This window comes from Cebus imitator, unplaced genomic scaffold (assembly GCF_001604975.1).
Source record: "Cebus imitator isolate Cc_AM_T3 unplaced genomic scaffold, Cebus_imitator-1.0 Scaffold175, whole genome shotgun sequence".
Classification (NCBI taxonomy): domain Eukaryota; kingdom Metazoa; phylum Chordata; class Mammalia; order Primates; family Cebidae; genus Cebus; species Cebus imitator.
Window position 1 is genome coordinate 1,619,888 of NW_016107490.1, and position 19,788 is coordinate 1,639,675.

The window sequence follows — 19,788 nt, forward strand, 5'->3', positions numbered from 1 at the left end:
TCCCCAGAAAAATATCTGATGGACATTAGAGAGAAGGTGGGATTCGATCAGAGACAGCAATTGCTTTAGTGAATCATGAAAAATAGTCTTTCATTATTAGTAAGATTTTGGGTTTCTCTCTAAAAAGCTTCAAGAGGAAGTTCAATGAAAATATTTGATTTAATTTGCAATAACCTTTTTTAGGGGTGCCTCCTAGAAATCAAAAAATTTTGCTTTTGACTGGGTGCAGTGGCTAACGCCTGTAGTCCCAGCACTTTAGGAGGACAAGGTGGGTATATCAGTTGAGGTAAACAGTTTGAGAACAGCCTGTTCAAGGTGACAAAATCCCATCTCTACTAAAAATACAAAAATTAGCAGGGGGTGGTGGTGCATGTTTGTAATCCCAACTACTGGGGAGGCTGAGACAGGAGAATCACTTAAACCTATGAGGCAGAGGTTACAGTGAGCCGAGATTGGGCCACTGAACTCCAGCCTAGGTGATAGAGCAAGACTCTGCCTCAAAATAAATAAATAAATAATAAATTCTGCTTTTAATTTTTACAGAAGTAAAGATCTTCAATGTTAGTGAAAAAGCAGGAAATTTGAACAGATTATGTGCCATCAGTGTGCAAGAGAAGATTTTAACCTTTACAGAAGACTTAGCAATTTAATTAAACAGAAAATTATAGATCATGTGTTTTAATATACAGTTAGATATGTTTGGTTTAAATGACTGCTGACTGATTGGGTACTTTGCTTTTGCTTTCTGTCCAATTAGATCACAGAGGAAAAAAATTGCTTTTTGGGTAGTTTTCATCTTCCTTATAACTATGCCTAAAAAAAAAAAAAGAAAAGAAAGAGAGGAAAAAAATGGAAAAGACAAAAGTATGGTCTGGCGCCATTTATTCAAGTCTTTACATGGGTGTTGAATTTACCTGAGCACACACACATTGGATTACCTACCTCATTAGCTTTCTTCCAACCAAACCCAGAGGTGCATTCCTGAAATGGGAAGGTCCTTTCCTAGAGTGGACTCAGACTGTTAAGCAGAGGAAGCGTGTGAGACTGGACTGCACTGCTAATTGGGATAATGTGGCTTCATTTTGAAGTAATATTGCTGTGCTATTGAAAAATGACTTCGGTATTCTTCCCAGTGCATTTCTTTCTACCACGTGTGCCTTCATAAACATGTCCAATCGCCTGATGGAGGTCAACGACAGTGTAGGGTTTAGAAATTGTTGCTTGGAAATCACACTCACTTAAATACCTGAATCTGTCCATCAGCCATGCCATAGCTTATTCCAAGCCTGTGCAGAAGAGTGATTTGCAATCTCCTTGCTTTTCATTTCAAGTAGCATCACTCACTTTAAGCCAGATATTCAGGCCTCTTCAGAAGCCTCCAGGGTGAAGGACAAGTAAGAAGAAGCTTATCAAATCTTTCACAACTGTGGCCAGCTACATCTACTCCTGCATCAAACTCAGTTCATCTGTGGTGTTTTATTTCAAAATCACATATTCTTCCTTTTACATGACAAATAATAGAGATTTTGCCACACAATTTCAGGATCCAGATGGCTCTTTTGTGGCTCTATACATTTAATTGATCGCTATCCAGGTTGAAGTCTGAGCCAGAATGTCTGGGATGGAGGAAGAGGACATAATGTTTATTTTTGCCAGTCCTTCTTTGAGTTATCTTCTCTCATCGTCTATAAACTCAGGTTGCATAACTGCATTCTGTTTTTTTTTTTTTCTTTTTCACTTACAGGGACTTACCAATTTGGGCTTCTTCCAGGAGCTGAAAACTGATTACAAATATGAAACAGATTTCACTACAGGACTTGAACTCTACATTAAAAAACAACAAGCTCCCCAAAATAATTGAAAAAGATCTTCACCAAAGAGTAGCTGCAATGTGAATGGCAGGACGTGAAGCAAGTTAAGAGGTAAATTTTGAATGAAAACATCTTTTCTTTATGGCCAGATATATAGAAAATATTCTTCTGGGCTTAAGGTAACATTCTTTCTCAGGTAAAGGTCAGAGGACAGAGGATCTTTATATAATCAGCAAAAAAATTGAATGATCCAGGCTATTCTGGGCTTATCTGTCTAGCTCTCAATTATAGAAATGTTGCAGAATGCTAGATTCTTCCTATAAACACCATTTTGGAGGAGTGGGCTTGCTTAATAAAGGAAACATTCTCCATGGAAAGCATCCTTGGGGACATTTGATAGTTTATTGTGCTTCAGAAATTCTGGTGCACCATCTTGAAAACCTACCTCCTGATTACAAAGGATTAAAAGGGGCAAAAGGCAATAAAGCCTTTAAATCCTTTTTATCTTGATGTTTGAGAAAAAAATATACAGAAAGTGGATTGGGCTCCCCAGAATATAAAAAGGTCATCTGGATTAGGTACTTGCCATGTTAGCTTTTTTCAGTATGAAAAGAGGGAAAAACGAATATGTGCATGTGTATGTGTTTATACATACACATGTATACTGTGTGCATGTGTGTGTGTATCTATCTATCTATATATATATATATATATATACACATATATATACACACATGCAGTTAATACCTCAGTCTCAGTTGTTTCTCTCTTCTGGCCTATTAGATAATTTCTGGCTTCATCTTTTCTGTCCTGCCTGGATAGACCTATGAGTTGCCAGATTTATTCTGGGGGGTTTATGAAGCAGAATCTAAAGAATTGGGGAAGAATAGAAGGAACAAAAGCCATGATGACCTACTCTCATGAGGAAAGTAGTGAGTTTGGCATATAGCAATGAAAGGCAGTTAATCCTCCAGAATAAAAAGGCAGAAGGGGGTGGGGTGGCTGTTACCTGAGGTGTATGTGTGGAGAGACTCCAGTGAGTGAGGATGTGGCATGAGAATTCTGGGAGATGGTAGGAGTGATTTGGGAAGAGATGATGGAGTTTGAACAGTGAGCATGTGAGCTCACAGAGTGAGCTATTCAGAAAAGCAGGGTATTAGAAAATGAGAGATGATAGGAGGTATTAATAGTAATTGCCATGGACTGTATTTTTGGCTTTCCTTTATTTCCTCAATGAATGAGTAAAGGACAGAATCCCCCAATTTTCAATGAAATGTCACTTCAGGTCTGAACACATGGGTGCAGCCTTTGATAAGGTTTCACCCACAAAGCAACTATCTCACTGGGTACTCTGGCAATGGGATTTTTAAAAAAAGAAATCATACTGTCTTGTCAATGCCCAAGCCTCTGCTTGACCACTGGTTTTACAGTTTTCTTCATATGGCCTAGTTTTATAAAGTGCAGAGCTAAGAAGCAGCTGCCCTCAACTTTAGCCTTGGAGGAATCACTAACTAGTGGCAGGACCCCAAGTCATTCATCTAAAGCAATGATGGGCACTAATTAGGGATATGGGACTAGGGAGTCACAGGTTTTGCACAGGTTATTTAACCTTCTTCGGGCATTGTTTCCTGTATCTATACAGTTGGGACATTAGAAGAATCTCCCTTGTGGGGCTTTTAAATGAAATGTTGTAGCAAATTTCACAGCTTCAAGCTCAATAAATATTAGCCACCATTGTTACAGCTGCTATGATTATTATTGGTGGTGGCAGCCTTGTTAATCCCTGGCCCTCAGTTTCCTCATCTTTAAAATGAAAGGATAAGATAAAACTTCCTCTATGCTCCCTTCCAGCTCTAAAAATACTTTCTATAATTCCTGAGTTGAAGAACACCTCCCACAAGAAACAGGCAACGGGCCATGAGACAACTCGTTTTCACCCTAAGTCTCTTACAAATATTCAGGTTATTTTAAAACGCCACTCCCTGGAGAGGGCCCAAGATTTCATTTAACATGAGCTTTGCCAACTTCAGTATCTTGCTCAGTACTACTTGCATACTTATATTACTGAATAAGAAAAAGGGTTGGATTTTTTTTCCTCTTCCCATTTATCACTGACCCTACTTGAACGACTTACAATTTATCCTGTAGGCATGGCGACACTAGTTAGTAGTTCTGCCATTTACAAAAAACATAGATATTCTCAAAAGTATATTTTCCCTTTCCTTTTTTCCTCTACCTTCTTTTTCCCCTTTCTCTTTTTAAAACCCTAGTTCTTCTGTGAGATGAAGCAGACCATCTCTTTCAAAGACTGTTAGGCTATTTCTGCTCTTTCCTTGATTTGCTTGGTAGCATCTCAGCCACAGGAATACAATACTGATAGAGTTGTTGATTGGTCCTAGAATATATCACAGTCCCTAAATACATGAAATTAAAAAAAGAAAAAAGAAATCAACATGGTTCTGAAAGGAAGGTAGTTAAATTCAGAAAGAGAGATTCTTTAATTAACTTAATAAAATTACTAATGGAAGCATTTTAACTGCTAAATTTAATTTACTTGTCAAGATATCAGGCTACAAAGAGGAGGGAAGAGTAGGAACTCTGCTTCCCATTATGATGTTCTCTATTATAGAATAAATTTGCTTAAAATGAAATATATCACCAAAAGCCATCAATGACATCTTAATTTGGAACAGCCAGTTGAAAAGTAATTAGACTATGAAGCAATCAGTTCTAGTAAATCAGTGTTTCCCTTTACATAAACATACATTTTTCCCCCTATTTATACACAGGAAAGACTAGACCTTCAGGTAGTAAGCAGGCAAAGAAGCTGATTCTTTTGGCTGTCGGTGTTTCTACTTTACATTACCAAGCTGTCAAAACAAAATGTTTTATGATAGGATTAGAAAATGTATAAGCATCTGATTTGATTTAGTGTTTATATTTATATGTTGAACTGAGGAGAGTTTACTTATCATAGGGTTTTAAAAGATTTACATTTGTCTGCTTCTTATTTCCAAAATGCTTTCCAGATCCACAGGCAGCCCTGACACCTTACTTCAATGAATGAAGCCCAGTCAAAAATCAAACAAGAGCTCTGCTTCTCCCTGCAGGGCCTCTCCTAACTTATACAAATAAACGGAGAGAATGTGGTTGCTAATGAGACATGGTTTGAGAGTGAGGTGGGAGTGGTTAAAATTATCCTTTTGTTTAGCCACTGAAAATTCACCATTAGGAATTTCTCACATTGAAACTGACCTTCCTAAAAGTGTATTTGTTTGCTCATTGTTATGAAAAGCACATAAGTGACAGGGGTGAAACAGAAATAATGCATATTTAGTTTGATTATAAAAAGTTAGCACAATTTGGCAAAGAAATAACAAAAATTCAAGTACCAAACTACTTTATAGTAGGAAACATTTTCTGTATATATCTTTTCTGATCGCTTTAGTACCCCACGAAGAAGATGTTTTCAATTTCAATTTACAGACATAGAAATGGAGGCCCGGAGAGGTTAAGTGTTTGGTGGAGACAGTGGAGGTAGTTAATGAAAGAGCTGGGGCTAGAATTAGGGCTTCTGGGCCCCTGATACTCTTTCTATAACATCTGCTTCTGTGATGGAATCCCATCTGTTATATGCTGAGGGGAAGAGGTGTGAGAAAAATAACTAGAGGAGATATCAATCACTCAGCAAAATATTTATGAAGGACATCATTCAGATATTAGGGGTGTCACCATTGTCACCAGCTCTGAAAAATCAGAGAGGATGATGAATTATGTCAAAGAGGACATTAGCTCAGAAGCTAGAGACTATCTTGCAATGATATGCTTGTGTTAGTATGTATTATTTCCAGAGAATGGTGTGAGATAGGAAAATAAAGAAAAATTTTATAGGGAATGAAAATAAGCTACACTTTGTGTTTAAGAGAGAACTGTGGGAAGTCTCTGAAACGCGGTTCTGGGATCTGCCAGCACACAAATCATTTAACAGTATACAAATGACCTGGCCTGAATAGAGTAAATCAAGTCCATCCTTCCCGAGGCCTATTTGGAAATGTGATCATTGATAACAGCACCACAAAGTACTATTCCTCACTGGAAAACACGAGATTGGAAGGAAATCTAATATGGATAATGCAAAGGGAGTAAGCATGAAGATTCGCAATTGTAGACAGGTGTGAAGTAGTCTAAGACAATATAATGAAAGTGTAACAGCCTCCATTACATGGTCAAAGTGAGAGAACTGGGCAGTACACAGGGACTGCAGGGCCCTTCTGCCTCTAGGAGTCTAGAAAAAGACAATCTGTTATCCTCAGTGGCTGCTCAAGATCCGTACATAACAGGGCAATTGCCCTGAGAGTGGAGACAGCAAGAACTATATAAAAATAGACAGAACAACTTAAAGTAACTAAAGAAAAGATAAGGAGTGCAAAACTGGGAAGTGAGATATTGCTAATAAAAGAGGTTAAATGGAGTAAGGAGGTCTTTTGTAAATGTATCAGGGAAAAAAAGTGATCCTCAAGAGAAAAAGACTACTGAATAAATAAGAGAAGGGCATGAAATTAATGATGGCTGAGATATTGACTTCCTGCTTTAAGTCAGTTTTTAAGAGAAAAATGAGAAGAAAATTTGGACAGCTGGAAGGCAATAATGACTTTTAAAAATAAGTATTGACAAAGAGGATGGGAGGAAATTTAGAAAAAAATTAAACATTGTGGCATATACAGATTATAAGTTTCAGATAATATGCTTTCTAGGGAATTAGATTCCCTGCCTGTGAACAATACACAGACATGGAAGAAGGACAATGCAAACTAGAGAGATGTCAGAAGCTTTTCAAAACAAATTTGTTTCATATAACAGTAAAATAATGGTTGGGGCATATTGGAAAGGCAGACACAGGACAGGCTCTCTAAGTGTTGTGTAAATTTGTGTCATATTTAGTCATGGCTGTGTGGCAATTGCAATTTTAGAAAATTGGTGAAAACTTTTTTCTTGTATTTAGTGAGAAAGGAAATAAATTGGATACCCCATACAGCTAATATGTATTATAGATACTCTAAAATTGCAAGAGAAGACTGTTACTATTTTATGGGAAAAAAAACTGAAAAATAATGCAGTCCTTAAATATTACATAAGCATTGAAATATTGACTTAAATAGGTACATAAAATTGGAAAATTTAAACCACAATGGAAGAAAAATCACCCGAAAGAAAATTTCAGATCCTAATAAAATTTCCAGATTAAATTCTCAAAATTCAACCACTTAACAGGAAGCTACTAATTGCTTGGGAATAATTATTTAGGGAAAGTTTTGTTGATTTTAGGCAATATATTTGTGTGGGATAAAGATGCCAGTGTAAGTGTTAGAGTTTTACAGAGAGAACAGTTTATTAACAGTGAATTCTTAAGTTAGTGCCTTAGAATATTTGCCCCTGAACATTTTCCTCGGCATTCCTACCTGATAGTCTGTCTTAGTTGACAGGGTGTAGTTAGTGGGGCTCTGTGGCTTCTTGGTTTCTCTGATTTTCACTGTTTTCTTTTCTTCTCACAAGGTCCTCTTCCATAACTAAAATCATCTGAGATTTGTGGTATACCACTCCATTGACACATGGGTCCTATGCTCTTCAAGGAACCTACAGCTCCTGCGCTGAACCAGCTTACAGTCAGTCATAAGTCAAATCCACACTTGTGGTTCCTTGCTAGGTGAGTGCCCCAGGCACAATGAGGGAAGAATATAAAACGATGAAGTCCTAGGGAAAGACAGGTGGCAGAGGTGAGATTCGGCTTTCTCCCTGAAGAATGTGTGGAATTTAGACACATGGAACGAAGTGAGGAGAGAGCAGTTCATCAGTCCAAAAGTCTAGAGGCAGAGAAGTGCATCTGTACAAGTGGACGGTGATTTGATCTTTTCTGTTGGAGCAGAGCCTTAAAAGGCAGCAGGGTACAACTGTGATGTGGTAGGGCTGTTTGGGGAACTGAAGACCTGGGCACGAATCAGGGCTCTGACTTTTGGGAATGCTGTTTACTCTCTCTAATGTTCATAGTCTCCATTTGTAAAATGGGGTTCATTCCTCTCCTCCGTGGCCTTCCCTGAGAGGCTCTGAACCATGGTACAGGTGCATGGTTAAAGTGGCCATGCCATCTGCTTCCCACTTTCTACCGGCCTCTGCTTGGCATTCACAGGGGTTCTATTCCCAAGCAGTTACTTTTCTGCCTAGTGGCATTTGAATACCTGACACATTGCAGTTAAGCAATTATTTTTAACTAAATAATTGTTTAATATTTCTTTCAAGGTCTCTAAAGCAGTTTAAATGTTTTGTACTAATTTTTGATATTTTATAACAATTAGCTCAAAGTAAAGTGGGAAGAAGATAACCTGCTTTCCAGTTGGATTGTGACTGTGCTGTGAAGATAGGGAGTTTATGTGGAGAAAAAGAGAAATTCCATTCCACCCGCAGAATAGCAGAGACGATTTCTGACTAGAATAGTAGCAGATTGTGAGTGAGAGGTGGGTGGGCACTGCTGATCCTTTTATATAAATCAGACCCCAAATCCAATAAAAGAGTGTCAGCTCTTGTCACTAAAGAGTGGTTTGTGAGCACTATTGAAGAATGGCAGGAGGGATGGAGAGACGAAGGAAAAGGAAGAAAGGAAGTGAAAGAAGGGAGGAAGGAAGGTAGAAATTAGCAAAGAAAAAAATACATAGGAATGAACATATTTTTTAACAATCTATTTTGAAGCAATGTCCATCAGTGGTTCATAATTGGCCACAGGAAAGAGAGAACTTCATTTCATGGTTGCTTTCTCTTTTTTTCTGTTGCTCTTCTCTATAAAATCTTCTATTGAAGACAACTTTATTGAAAAATATGTGAAAAATATTGATCCATTAATTTTTGTTTCCATTGGTGGTTTTAGTAAAATTTTTATACATCAAACATTCTCTTCGAGATTCTCTTTCTCTTTTTTGAGACCAGGTCTTGCTCTGTCACCCAGGCTGGATTGCCATGGCAAGGTCTTAGCTAACTGTAACCTCAACCTTTCTGGGCTCAAGCAGTCCTCCTGCCTCAGCCTCCCAAGTAGCTGGGACCACAGGAACATGCCATCACATCCAGCTAACTTTTTAAATTTTTTGGAGAGATGTGGTCTCTCTCTGTTGCCCAGGCTGGTCTTGAACTCCCAACCTCATGTGATCCTTCTGCCTCGGTCTCCCAAAGTGCTAGAATTATTGGTGTGAGCCACCATGTCCAGCCCTTTGAAGTCTTTAATGTCTTAGTTTCTGTGCTTCAAGACTTGATCCCCAACTTCAGGAAATCAAAGTAGAATATGCACCAATGTGCATTTAGGAAGAGCTGAGAACTACCTGACTAAAAACTTAGATGCTAATATGTAATAGTTAATAGTGAAAAGTGCCCTTTTAGTTGTAACTAAAGTTCTTATGAATAAATCAAGTTATTTTTCTCTTCTGGCTATTATACAGTATTTTAAAGAGATTATCTCATCTTTTTAGAGTATTTTACCAATGTATTATTCAAAGGGCATAGAGAATAATGTATACAACAAGCTATATGTAATAAAATGTGTACAATAAATAATATATAATAAACAATAAATATGAGAATACTACATGTCAGAACTATGAGATTCAGCCAATGCTATATTCAGAGGTGAAGTAATAGCCTTAAATATTTTATTTCTTTAGGGGAATAAAGAAATGATAACTACAAATGAATTAAAAGTAAAACTCTGGAAATCAAACAAACATAAAATTATCAGGAAGGAAGAAAGAAAGATAGAAAGAAAGAATGAGAAATGTAAAGATAGTAAAAGTGATGAATCAATCTCTGGGTATTAGGAAAATATATTTTATTTTAAATTTCATTTTAATAATATATTTATATATAACTTATATATTTGTATTCATATGTGATATGTACATATTATATATAATGTTATTAACTTATTTATTTTATCAGTTATTTTATTAATTGATAAAACCTTGCCAATTACAATGAGGGGAGGGGATACCACAAACAAAATTAGAAATGGGAGCTTGAGTTTTAGAGTAGATTCAGTGGTGATAAAAATTATAAGATAATTGTGTACTTATGTTCCAGTATGTTTGAAACCACAGTGAAATAAAAATATTTTGGAAAAATATAAATTGACAAAATTATTTGAGAATTGGAAAGAAATAACTAAAGTAGTAGCCGAAGGTGAAATTAAGTAACTTTCAAATAAGATTTTAAAAGTGGCTAAAGTATTACCTCTGAAACAAAACAAATCCTGGGATATTGAAAGGCCAATTAATTTTAAATGATTCCTAAGTATAGATAAATATTGAAAACTGCCTAATTCATTTTATGATGTTAGCATCACTCTGATACCAAAAAACAAGAAAGAGAGTATTATAATAAGATTTAAAAATCTACAGACCTCTTCCACTTATATATAATTATAGAAGTATAAAATAAAATAATTTAACCGTTTATAATATGAATAGTCTTTCCATCATGGTAGGTAGGCTCAGGGTGCATGAGGAGGTCGTTGTATTTTTTATTCTTCATTAGACGAGGACTCACTCCTGGAAAAGTAGCAGGCAGGTGGAATACCTTCATCAACTTTGACAAAACAGAAGATCACAGAAACAATTAGATAGAATGTGTTTTCAGAAAATTTGTTTGTGGGTATTTTTACTGGAATATAGGGACTAGGGTTAAAGTCAAGAAATAGGCTTTATTTTGTATTGCTTACACTATTTCCAAGGTTAGCATTTCACAGAACCGTTATAAATCAGCCCTCTGCATTAAATCCTCAATATAAACAGACCAGTGCTACACCTTGCACATCGTTCAAAGAGGTGACCTTGTTAATTGCCAATAAACTTCATGCATAGTGGGCCCCTTCAGTGTATTTGTTAGTGATCTGACTTCTTCTTCTCTTTCCACCCTGTGTCATATCCATTTATAAGGTCTCTATTTCTTTCTATCCCTCTCTTGTTCCTTCCCTTTCTTTCCCTCTTTTGCTCCCCCTCTCCCCTGCCCATTCTTTGTATTGTTTTGGGAATTTGGTGAGCAGGGCCTTTTTCAAGAGAAACCTTAATGGCACCCTCCTAGAGAGGAAAAAGCTGCCTTTAAGAGCCATTCTTAATTTATGGGTAAGGGCTGCTACAGTACCTGTGTGAGGTTCCCATGAGAATTTACTAAATGTGTCTCTGCCAATACCAATGACCGAAAGAGACCTTCCATTAACTTCTGAATTAGCCAAATGGGACAGAGCTTAATCTAATATGTGTTATTTCATTTTCTAGGTTACTTGTTTTAAAGGAAATAAAGTATACTCATAGGCTGTCTAAAACCGTCCTGGGAGATGTGCATGGAAGGACTCCATCTAAACAGTATTGGCTTCTGATAAAGCTGGGTGCATGCCTGAGGGCCCAATTTAGCTTGGTGGATGCCTTTCTCACAGTAGGCAAAGCAAGTTCCTAACTCCAAAGAGCTTTGAGAGAAATTGCACATTAGTGAAAACGATGAGTGCTTGCACTGGAGTTCTAAGATACTGTGGATAAAGGGGCTTTTTTCTCTACTGATAGCTCTGCCAATACCTACTTAAATTCTACTTGGCGGTGGCATTCCTCACAGTAACAAATCTCTTCTCTTTGGCCCGGTATGACCAGCACTATGAACAATCTAGCCAGCATTAGAAGCAGATTGGAAACTGATGAACTGGAACTAATGGCTTCTGAGGAGGCAGAGTGGTACAGCGGGAGGATAATCAAACTCACTGCCTGGAGACCACATGTCTTTCTCAGCTCAGTCATTAATCAGCTGGGTGCTGTTCGACATAACTCCCCCTGTGCCTCAGTATCTTTATCTTTCAAATGGGGATAATAATATTTACCTTGTATATTTTCACAGGACCATTATATTGATCAAATGAGATAATAAATATGAAAATGTTTTGCAAACTACAAAACACTAGACAAATTTAAGTTATTCTGAGTGTGATATGGCATATGGAATAGTCCAACAGGTTACTGAGTTCTTGTAGGTATCTTGGCAATGTCTTCTTGACTCTCTAGGATTTTCATGAAAGCAAAATTTGCTAAACAGAGCTAGATACATGCAGCTCTCTCTCTTTTTATAGCCAGCCTTCCCAACTGCCAACCCTATTCATAGGACTTAGGAATGTGCCAAGGTTAGAAGATTCAGACATGGGGTGTGAGCCATAACTTCTAAATCAGTTTTGGAAGGATGCCAGACCATCAGTTTAGAAAAGTGATTTGAGTGTCTTCCTAAGGACAAAGAAATACTTAGAGAGTCTATCTTTCAAGAACATGTTATTGAAACTTGGAAAAAAGAGTTTTAAAACGTGAGAACACTAGTATTAAAAGCACTTTAAACCAATTACAGTGTATTTACTTGGATTTCAATGGAGGGGATACCCTTTTTATTATTTGTAAGTCTCAAGAACATTAGAAACACTTTACTGAAAACAATATAATATCCAAATATGAAGTATGCCGTAGTTTGTCCATTTAATCCACTTTCTTGCTTTTACCTTCTTCACGAAGGCAGAAGAGCACTTACGTGTTTTTAGAATGCATGATGTACACTCAGTAGGCAGGGTACTTTTGGAGAGTTTGCACCCTTTGTCCCCTGGAAAAAACATATTATATCGTACTTCCCTTACCCTGGGTTCCATGAAGATGCTGTGTTTGAATAGGATCCACGATAAGGACAGGTCTGGAAATTTGAACTCTTAGCACAAAAAGGCCTAGTTGTTTCACGGTATTTAGGGCTCATTCTACATACATAAATGGGATCTTCCTTAAGACCATGAGTGGAAACCATAGAGGCCCCAGGGAAATTTGTGTTCAGAGATGCCCCGTGTTTTTAAATATCTGTTGTTAACAATGCATTGACTATTTTCAGCTAACAAAAGACTCTCAGCATTTTAGTGTCCTTTAGCCAGAGGACGGTAATTAAACAGAGAGAATATCCAGTTTTTCCTGGTAACTTCACTGTTTGGTTTTGAAATGAGTTTGGGGACCATATGGTGCATTGGTGAGTCTCTATATGTCCTTATACACATCAAACTGGGGTTTTCCTCATGCCAGCCACAAATGCCCAGTTGGATGGGCTTTTTCTTCTGCTCCTGTTTTTCTTCCTGTTGTAGAAGACTCTCCTGCTTAGACAGGCTCTGACAGCCTGTCATGCCCATAGAACAGTTCTTAGTCTTTCCTGTTTTAGGCCAGCTTCCTGAGCCTTGCTTGTTATAGTGGTACCTGGGTTCTCCCTCAGTGTGATGGACACATTCTCCTCATCAACACTTGACTCTGAGCCTTGGGACTAAGTCTACTGGGTCTCACTTTCTAGACTAGCTCCTCAGAGACTGCAATGAGTTGGAGTGGGTTTCTTCCAGGCCTTCTGAGACTCCTGGTTCTCTCCCTCTTGCCAACTGCCCCATCTCAGTGCAATGCCAAGAACAAGAGCTTCCCCATTAGCTAGTTCTACATTTTATTCCTACCTCTACCATTACTACTTCCTATGGCCTTAAGCCAATTACTTCACACCCCTGTTGCAAGACATCTTTCTACCATATTAGGCCAGAGGGGTAACTGTTCTAACACAGAGATTCTCCAATTATATTGACGTAAACTCAATAAAGCAGAGTGGCCAAGTTGGTTTCAAGTCAGTAGAGAGCATTCCTGTTCCACAGACATTCAAAGCTCCCAACTGAGAGAAGCTCTGCCATCAGCAACATGTGGTTTCCAAAGTCACAATGCATCAGTGGCTTTGGGCGATAGAAAGGGAAGTTCCCGTGGGGAATCTGCACCGTTTTCTTGAGGCCTTGGCCAAGAAGTGACACAATCACTTTCTTTCACACTCTGTTAACAAATATGAGTCATAAAACCATGCAGGAGTTGAGGTGGGAAGCTGAGAAATCTATTTCCCAGTAACAACTCCAAAGTATGGAAAGAAGAACAGAAATTATATTGCATAGCTGCTTCTGCCATATACCAGGCTGGGTTACTTGGGTTACTATCAAGTGTGGTAGTTATGAGTGTGGGCTGATTTTGAATGGTCTTCTGCCAGTCACTAGTTTTGTGATGATGAACAAGTCATTTAAACAATCTAGGCTTCAGTTTCTTTATCTTTAAATGGAGGCAGTTTAGTACCTACCTGACAGAATTATTGCAAGGACCGAGTGAGTTAAGTCATGTGGAGAACTTAGGTCAGAACATGACACCTATAACTACTCAATGAATGTTAGTAGTTTTTATTTCTCACTCAACCCACTTTGAGATCCTGTTAAGACTCAAGATTGAGTCTTATGGCAGAATGAGATATTTATTTCCTTTGTGATGGCTTTTGAAACAGAGTGCTTCCGTACTTAATGGTGGCTTTAATAATAACAATGCCTACTTCTTGAGGTCATAAACAATCTAAAATTTCAAACGCAGATTCAAGGAAAGAGATAGAGACAGAAATGGGGTGGGGGGAATAGAGAGACTCACCATTGGCCTGGCTGGATCTTTCTTGTATCTGTTGCAGTGGAGATTCTTTCTGTCCAGCCTTCCTTCTTTCCCCCTCTCCTTCACAAGGTCAGACTTATGGCATGATCTGAAGGCTCGCTCTGCCTTCTACAGCTCCCTGTCTTTCAGCCTTGCCAGGCACTTCCTCATTAAATCTGTCACATATTTAATCCCATCCTGGCATTTGCGTCTCAGAGAACCCAAACTAATACACAAAATAAATATTTCATATGTATGTACTCAGCATAAAGTGAGGCTCTTCCCAGTTGTCCTAACTCAAACCACAAGAAACTTTGTCTCCAATTTTTTTGTAACTTTACTTAAAGCTTATGCACAGACTTTATTTATGTGGGCATTGGCCAGTTTCCTATACCTCTTAGCACTACCTTTCTCAGATTATAGCCTATAAAACATATGAAAGAAGATGGAAAAACCTGCCATACTGCTGGACTAGATGCTTTTTGGAGCATAAAAAAGTGTAAGCTTGGATCAGGAAGTACCTCTGCAGGGCAGCCCAGGGTTGTGCTGGAGGGGCATCCTGCTAGCTCCTGTGTGTTTTGAGGAATAGCAAGTGAATACCTGCCTGGCACTATGACAGGTACTGGGACTGCAGGAGCAAGGCCCTATTCCTGCCTTCAGAGTGCTTACAGGCTGGCTGGGCATGAACAGCTACACAGAAAGTTGCACTTCCACCTGATGGGTGCAAGGACAGGATGGTGTGTTGGTCAGGGTTCTCTAAAGGGACATAACTAATGGGATAGATGAATTTATGAAGAAGAGTTTATTAGGAGTACTGAACTCACATGTTCAGAGGGTGAAGTCTCACCACAGGCTGTCTGTAAGCTGAGGAGCCAGGAAACCAGTCCAAGTCTCAAAACCTCAAAAGTAAGGAAGCCCATAAGGCAGCCTTTAGTCTGTGGCCAGAGGCCCAAGAGCCCCTGGCAAATCACTGGTGTTAAGTCCAAGAGTTCAAAAGCTGAAGAACTTAGGGTCTGATGTTCGAGGACAGGAAGCATCCAGCAAGGGAGAAAGATGGAAGCCAAAGACTCGGCAAGTCTAGTTCTCCCATGTTCTTCTGGCTGCTTTATTCTAGCTGTACTAGCAGACGATTAGATGGTGCCTACCCAGATTGATGATGGGTCTGCCTCTCCCCGTCCATTGACTCAAATGTTAACCTCCGTTGGCAACACACTCACAGACACACCAAGGAACAATACTTTGCATTCTGCAGTCCAATCAAGTTGGCACTCAATATTAACCATCACAGATGGCTGCTTAGGAAAGGTGAAAACTGAGCTGCATTGCAGAGGTGAAGTCAAAGTTGCCCAGAGGCAGAGGGAGGAAAAGGGCACTCCGGGTGTAAAAGCAGCTGGTGTCTGGGTTTGAGGCAATGACAGCATGGATAAAGTCTAGTCATTCTGCCTGTGGGGCCAGTGAAGCCGATGGGAATAGATGGGGGCCTGGACAGGCAGCACCTTTTTCTGCTCTCCAAGAGTGAGAGCTCCGATAACTACTTTAATATAATGGGGTTGATGCCATCATGGGGGCTGATAGAGCATGTTGCTATTATTGAAATGGCAGTGTACATCAAACATCTATAAACTCTCTTAAAACAACAACATGCATTCATCAGCAATGACTTAATGAAAATTATAAGAAATGGAGAAAATAGTATTAAAAATATATTTTTTCAACTTTCAATCAGCACCTCTTGATGCCTCACTTTGCTTTCTTTTATTTTTTTCTGAATATATATCCATTAAGCCTCAAGAGATAAAGTATCGTGCAGGGTGCATGGGTAGACAGCAGCATCTTAGATTTTGTTAATGATTTTACATGCAACTAATCCTTTTAACCAATTAAATAAAATCATGCCATCAGCTACACATGTGCCTCTCTAGCCTTTGCCAGTGTATATTAAGGAGTCCTCTCCTGCTCTTCCTTTTCTTCTCCTTCCCTTACCTTCTTCCTGCTTCTTGATCCCCCTTCCTCCTAGCTAGGCTCTGAATAGGCGGTTTCCAGTTGGTGCCCCTGGGGATATGGAAAGCCTCTTGGCTCTGACTATGCTTTCCTCAGTCCAGGCAGCTTGACCACCCACTGAACCCTTGACTTTCAATGCAGCATGGGCTACCTGGAAACATGAACCTGGAGGACCTCCCCTCCCACACCATGGACATGCCCTACCCATAATACTTCTCCCTATCTTCCAGTTCCTAAGAACAGCCTGCCTTCATTCCAGTTCTATGAAAGATCACACAATATGTAGATCAGTGTAGCAGCTAAGGAAGCCCAGTTGCCTGTACCTACCCAATCATAGAGTTACATTTCAAACTCTTCTGTGGACTTTTTGGGTCACGTGACCCAAAACAACTTTTAAAGGTTTCCAGTAGGAACTTAATGCTCTAAGACTGCCCCAAACAGGGGGCTCAAATCTTTCAAGTTAAATCAACCTCATTAAGCAAACCCAGAGGCATACAAAGCTCTGTTTATGGTCATTAAACAGAGATCGTTGGTTTTATCAGTGACATGCTTTTAAAATAGCAGACAGCTTATATGTAAAAATGTTGTTTCACTTCCACTCAGCTTGTTCAGGAATGTGCGTGTTATGCAAAACGAGACATACCTGTATATTCTCTGAAGGGTGCAGGTCCTGTCTGCTGCTTCATTCTCTCACTACTGAAAATAAATGTGTTAAACACTTGCCACACACGGGGATATTTTATTTTAAGCTAATTGGACACAAATAATTTTAATTTGGGTTATGATCCAGATGAAACTGTAAATGAACCTTTATTTTAAGCCAAATCTATCTGTCTAAGTGGCCCCACCAAATTCTTTTCTGCCATTGAAGAGCGTGCTCCTTCTCACCCTTTTGGATTCTGCTAGCACAGATATTCTTTAAAAAACAGGTAGGCTTCTCTCGTCTATGTGGTTCTTCTTTGTCTGCCAGGTGCTGTTGAAGGGCAAAGGGCATTTGAAAGCATTGGTCTTCACATAATGCTACCACCTTGCTCTTAGCTTCTTCCATCACCACATGAAAGTTGCGGTTAAAAAACACACATCAAAGAGCAAGTCCCATTGAAAAGGCAAGAGCTGCCTGCTGAGCTGGCATTCAGAGCTTGGCTTTTGTTTCAGTGGTGACTCTGACTGTCTTCCAGCGAGTTTCCTGTTAACTCTGGTGTGGGTTCTGACTCGCTCTTGATGATATTGGAGTGTGTGTTTGTGGCACTCACTTTTAATCAGTGCATTTGAGTTTCTGAAGCAAGAACTTCTTTCTCCAGCAGGTTGAAACTTTTGAATGGAAACATCATGTTTGGCCAGATAATATGCTTAACTTGGGGATATGGTAAGTTTTAAATCTGGGTCCTCAAACCTACATGAATTTTAGGAACGAATGTTTGGGTCTTTTTCCCCCTCTTTTATTTCTTGTTTGATAAATGTGTCCATCTTTTTGAGGGAGCAAGGCTGCCATGAAGGAGTTATGTGGGAATTAATTATGGCAAGAGGCTGCTCTCTGGCTGTCTGCATCCAACTCAGTTCCCCCTGTCTTGCCCTGACCCCCTGTTTTGCCTATAGACCAGAGGGTTTAAGAGATTGACTCTTAGCTAGCCCAGCCACTGATTTGCAACCAGTGGGCACCAGCTGCAAGTGCAGAAGATTGGGCTGAAGTGAGGAGGGGTTTATCCACAGAGATTTACAAGTCTCTGATAACTTCATGCATATTTCTAATGAGATTACCTGACCAGCCATGCCTAGTTAACAGGACACTCACCTACTATATTCTTGCCATTTGTTGTGCATCAGCATCCAAGATTCCAGAGTATTGTTTGCTTAAGTGGCAGCCAGACCAACATTAGGCCCAGTTGTGAATGAGATAAAACATATCTTCCCAAACTTGCTGCTTGACCTCTCTTACTTTCCTCCTTACTCCATCCTCTCTTTGACTTTTAGACCCTTTTTACTCCATAAATAACAAAAGTTCATGGAGCTCTGTTACGAGCTTAGTTTGGTTAATGCTTTCTACACTTGTTCTACAGAGAGCCTTTTACCCAATCCCTACCCTCTGCTCCAAGCAGACCAGTGCTTCCATTCTTAGGTATTTTTATATATTGAACACAAATTAAAGGTTGACTTAAGGAAAGAAATCTACTGCTAGAATGTCTTTGAAATCTACCTCTTCTATTTAAACACACTCATCATCCAGATGAGGAAAATAACTTCCAGGTGGTACAGGGGCTCACAACATGATACCCCAAAATATGATACCTTGACATGTTGAGTATTTTTGAGCTGAAGGAGACAGTTCAGCTTCCAAAGCAAGAAGGTCACTCTGACCTTCGCCTACTCTTCTGTCTCCCAGTCCTCTTACTCCCCAAGAACAAACCATAAAACCTAGAAAGATCACTGTCTGACCTGCCTCCTCTATCTTCTCTGAAAGTTGATCACCAGACCCTCATCTGACAGGTGTCTCACCCCATACCTGGAGGGAAGGAGTACTACCACAGGGAGCCAGGAAGAATCTGAGCAGACAGGTGTTGCTAGATTTCCCTGCCTCAGTCTATTACCATTGGATTATACCCTTTTATCTAATTATGTTTATCTACAATTATCTATGTTTCTCATCAGACTTAACATAAAAACATGCAGTTTTCCTGGGTCTTTTCGTCTGCATTTCTGAAGGCTCCTGTTTCACATAAAACATTGATAAGTAAATTTGTTATGCTTTTCTCTAATGGACACATCTTTTGTTATAGGAATGTTGGCCTTGACTGCTGTAGTGGATAAGGAAAAGGTATTATGGTTCTTAAACAAGTTAGTTTAACGGCTGAACCTGAATTAGAACTCAGATTTCCCTAGTCATTCTCCTGTGCATTTTCATTGATGTCACTCTGTATAAACTATTTGTTCTCTTTGGGGCTTATACATTTTGAAAGGAGTCAAAATTTAGGTTCATATTCAATGATAGACTTTAGCAAACTCTACAAATGAGCTTTAGTCATAAGCCACAGATGGAGGGTTCATGTGTTTGCGTGTGTAATCCTCCCAGGGATTGAAATTGTAACATATCTGCTAGCCTCTTGCTCTATCCCCAAAGGTGGCATCCCTGGTGCTTCTTCCACCTTTCTATGGCAGGAATCATAAGGATTTGCCATGCTGGCTAATGTCCCTGTTGTCTTCTATGAGAAGTTCTAATGACAAATAACTTCTGTCTGCAGTTGTCATTATGCCTCATGAGAAAACTCAGGGGGCATGTTCCTGAATGAGTAACATGAACAGGAATGAAGTTCTCCAGAAGACCTTAAGTTGACTCTATGATATCACATTGCACCCACTGTGTGCAAAGCTTCTCTGGGATTTCCACAAAAATTTCCACCACTAACTCTCATTTGCATTCCTTTCTTAATTGATTCTGAACCAACCCTCATTCCCTTAGTGATACC